The sequence below is a fragment of the Dipteris shenzhenensis genome, chromosome 9, assembly GCF_047967505.1.
Source record: "Dipteris shenzhenensis isolate YYH24624 ecotype China chromosome 9, Dip_SZ_1.0, whole genome shotgun sequence".
NCBI classification, from domain to species: Eukaryota; Viridiplantae; Streptophyta; class Polypodiopsida; order Gleicheniales; family Dipteridaceae; genus Dipteris; species Dipteris shenzhenensis.
The window spans coordinates 23,828,555-23,833,186 of NC_141604.1; the positions used below are offsets into that span (position 1 = coordinate 23,828,555).

At 43.5% G+C, this 4,632-nt stretch overlaps 1 pseudogene; it reads left to right on the plus strand.

The window, feature by feature from the left end:
• Window positions 1-1,131: 1,131 nt before the first annotated feature.
• On the plus strand, window positions 1,132-2,862 carry LOC147898394 (uncharacterized; annotated as a pseudogene).
• Window positions 2,863-4,632: the final 1,770 nt, after the last annotated feature.

The window sequence follows — 4,632 nt, forward strand, 5'->3', positions numbered from 1 at the left end:
ACTAAAAGAGCTTTAAGGTAATATAATATTGCTATTTTAGGGAGATATACAATGACTTGTATTATTGCCACTTTCAATTTCACCATCTACACTTAGGCTAGCAAATTTTGCTTCTTGTTAGAGAAAATGGCCTTTGTAATTTTTTGGTATTGTGCCTTTACATTGATGATTTCATGCTTCAAAATTAAACTTACCCTCATAAAGATAATACAAACGGAAGGCATACGAGACATTATAGAAAAATAATTAGAAATATTGCTACTGATCTTCTCTTTGCTAAGTTTTCTCATAGGGTTTTCTTGATTGGGTATGGATTACTTTCTTAGCATCTAGCTTGTGAAAAGATCCTTTTTAGGAGTCTTTCTTCTTAAGATATATATGATACATAAATTCGTTACTTTGTGATGGTTTGTGATATAAGTAGTTAAAAAAGTTGTGAAGCCCTATGAAAATTTCCAAGTCTATTCAAAATCTATGAGTATTTCAATGCAATGCTGAGGGAATAGCTTGCTAAAAGATTCAACGATAATGTGAGTCCGAGTTTTGAAGCATGGTTTCATTCGACACTTGGACCCTAAATGCCCGTCCTTTACTTGCCATCTTTTATGGATCATTCATGCATTCCTTGTAGTGAAACTTAAACCAAGCAATTGAAGATGCATGGCCTATTTGCCCCTTCATTCACACATCCCCACTATCGATGTGATGCAAATAATCCAAGGTATAATCGGACTGCCCTCCGTTGATTTCCCTTCTTTATGGAACATCCATGCCTTCTGGGCATGCTGTGAGAAAGCTCAGGACATGTGGTGGCACCCATGGGTTAGCTTTTGTTGGGTGGCAATAATGCCATGCACTATGCGAACTTTTGGAGAAAAGATGGTGCTTTTTGTTGAGAGAGAGTGTCAAAACGTGTTGTAGGACGGTTGCAAACGAAGAATATAAGAAAGGAGGACGAGTGAGGGACGGCAGAGAGTTGCTTCAAAAGAAGGTGGTCATTGTTCTTAGCCAGGCGATTGTATGGAAGAGAGTGTCGATAGATGGTGTATGTTGTTGTGTTCAAATAAATGTAGCATAAGATGATGGAAGGAAGGACTTGGGAATACAGAAAGGTGTAGTGTAACTGCCATCAACTAAAATTGAAGTTTGACTCTCACACTCTCTTTACGGCTATGGCGGACTCACCACCTTCCTATCGCCTTGCTTTGCTCAGCCTCAGCTTTCTCACTCGCGGGCCGCTCCTTCTCATCATCGCCCTCCAAACGCAGTCGCACCACGCATAGCTTCACCCGGGAGGAACCCCGCGAACTTCCGCACCAGCACGTAGATCAGCTCGTCGCACTCGCTCAGCTTATGCTTTGCTTCCCCTCCCTCCGCATTGCTGCCGCTTGCTTGTTTGCCGCCGGCCCGTAGACCCGCAGTGCAGCTGACTCGCAGGGGAGCTCGAAACGGGCGCAGTAAAGGATCGTGGTGTCATTGTTGTGCCTTCTGCTGGCGTGCTTTTGTAAACAAGGATCGAGGCGCAGAACGAAAGCACGCAGCAGTTGGGTGCCGGCGAGTAGACGGGCAGCGCAGCACACTCGGAACGGAAGGGAGCTCGAAACCGGCAGGCATTCCCGCGGTAAAGGATCGTGCTGTTGTTGTTGTTGTGTCTGCTGGCGTGTTGTCGTAAACAAGGATCGAGGCACAAAGCAGCAGTTGGACGCCATTCTCGAGGAACACAACGGGACAAAGCCTATCCTGTGCCTGTTGATGTTGCCGTCCCTGCTCCGGCGTCGCTCTCTCCCGCCCAAAAGATGAAACTCAAAGTGCCTTTCTTCCATAAGTCCGCAGGCTCTTCCCCCAAATCGCCCCGCTCCCCCTCCATGCCCCCTGCTGCCTCCGGTTCCCGCACTTCTTGCCCAATTACTTGCGGAAGGGGGCTTTCGGGAAAGAAAGCTTCCGGGAAGAGTCCAGTGCAGCCGCCTCCTCATTTGAAAAGGCTTTCTTCCTTTGCGGTCCGTGAGTTGGAGGAAGTTTTCAAGGTCTTCGACGCCAACAAAGACGGGAAAATCTCGGCGGATGAGCTCGGCGCTGTGCTGCGGTCTCTGGGGGACAATCCCACGCCGCTAGAGCTGCAGCAGATAGTGAAAGACGTGGATATAGATGGCGATGGCTTCATAAATCTGGAGGAGTTCTTGAATCTTCATTCGAGTTACGAAGGAAATATGGTCAACCACGGTGCGCTGTGGGACGCATTTCGATTCTTCGATGCAAACAAGGATGGCTACATATCTGCCGAGGAATTGAATAAGGCTCTCGCACGCTTGGAGCAGAGAAGCAGTGTAGAGGAGTGTCAAAGCATGATTGCAGGAGTGGATATAGATAAAGATGGCAAGGTGAGCTTTGAAGAATTTGAAAAGATGATGGCCTGGAAGCTTTGAAGACGATGGCCTGAACGGAGGTTCATCTTCTCCCACTGTGTCTCTGCGATGCGCATACTCCCTCTCTTTAGCACACATATAGAAAGCTAGGGGAAGAACACACACACACAAAAACACACACACTGTATGAACATTGCAAGTTTGCAATTTGAATCTCAACAACTTTCCTTTCTCCTCTACATTTGATGCATTCTGCATGAGACGGCAGTGCATAGCTAGTCAGATGCTCAGCAGACTGTTCTTTTTCCTGTTCATATGATCAAATCTGGATGGGAAAAGCTTGTAGGTGGTCAACAAAATCGTTCTGTTTCTTGTACATATGATGAAGTCTGCATAGGGAACATCAGTTCACAGCTACTCAAGGTGATTAAAAAGCACGTTTCCTCCTCATGGCAATTTCTGAACTTATGTATGGCTCAGTCGTTTTTGCTGATTAAGTGTGGAGCAAAGCCATTTGTTTGCTACTGGTATGACCGAGAAATGTTCTGATTATGCATATGTAAACGCCAAAACGTGTATAAAAATTGCCCTCGTCGAGTTCTATTTGGCAAGATGTTTCTTGTAGCTTTTTATCTCATTGTACAGCTCCATTCTAACCCCTCTTTACATTGTAGGATAGGTACAAGAGCCAAACTACATCGCCAAACACTGAATAGAACTATGAGAATGGATAGTGATGATTACTATGGATGTGTACTTTAGTTGATGCCCATACCATGCATTTACAATGCATGAGTCTATCTCCTCTCATACTAAATATTTGAATTGGAAAAGTATAACAACTACAACCATGAGATGGTTCAACCATACTCCTAGTTTGTGTGTAATAATGGTTTTCATAATGTCATCAAAGTTGCTAGAGCTTGGAGGATTCTTGATCATTGGATCAACGTACTCTATGTCAAGGAAGATGGGTGCTTCAACCTAGTTGACATGTCAAAACATTTGCACTTGCCTATCACATCATGGTATAACTCTAGATAAAAGGTTTAACATGTTCAGAACTTTCCCAATGAGCCCTCTAGACCATGGCCAATTTTTGTGAAAATTATCTCATCCGTGCCTCAACTTTGATGAAAGGTATAAGCCATGAGTCAACCTTTACCTCCTTAAGTAAAATGCCTTGTGGCATTGTTGCTAGCCACTTCTACCATCATGGTATAACTCTAGATAAAAGGCTTAACATGTCCAAAACTTTCCCAATGAGCCCTCCAGACCATGGCCAATTTTTGTGAAAATTATCTCATCCGTGCAGGCTCAACTTTAATGAAAGGTATAAGCCATGAGTCAACCTTTACCTCCTCAAGTAAAATGCCTTGTGGCATTGTTGCTATCCACTTCTACCAAGATAAATTTCTCTACCTACCTCATTACCCCCAAATGTCACCTTTTTTAGGATACAAAAGGTATCTAGGTACTTGAAGGTATGGAATAGGGCTTCAAGGTGTAGGGGAGGGTCATTGGGGGGTGATTCTTGGAGGAAGCCTAAGAGATTCTTTGTGATTAGTTGTCGATTTGGGATCCAAAGTCTTTCTAGATTCCAACCAAGATGGCTGACATGTGGCCCTTCCTTGCCATCAAGGCGAGTTGGGAGGTGGCTCGCACAACATCATCATTGGCACATTGTCGTTGAGCTGCTCTCCCCTAACCATGTATTGCCTTTTGTATTTTTGCTCAAGTTTGCACAATCACTTGCACTTTTTTTTTGGCCAATCATAGCCCATCGCCATTTTGTCCAATTGCCATTATCTTCTCTATGATGATCTGTCATTATGTAGTTAAATATTCTCTATGGTTGTGATGAGTTGTCATCTATTAATTGAAAATTCTCTATTTGGGTTGCCAACGTGTGACTGGGTGGCCCATTCAATTTCCCTGTGAGTTTCCACTAGAGTAAGTTGGTTAAAATTTTTGGAATCAAAGGGTCTTAAATGTATGTTGGAGATCAGATCTCCATTGAAAAGTGACCTTGATGTCCTAGGACAACTTGTAGGATAGTGGTGATTGAGCTTAAAATAGAGGTCCCAATGATCACAATGAAATTTGGATATTTGTAGAGATGAGATAGGATAGTGCACTTATATAATGCAAGCCAAGTTATGCATGACCACTATTCATCTCTATAGAGTAGCAATGCAACTCAACTATTGTAACTATAGATCCATGTGTATCTTGATTCACTTAGAGATATTAAATCCCAAGGCCTTAA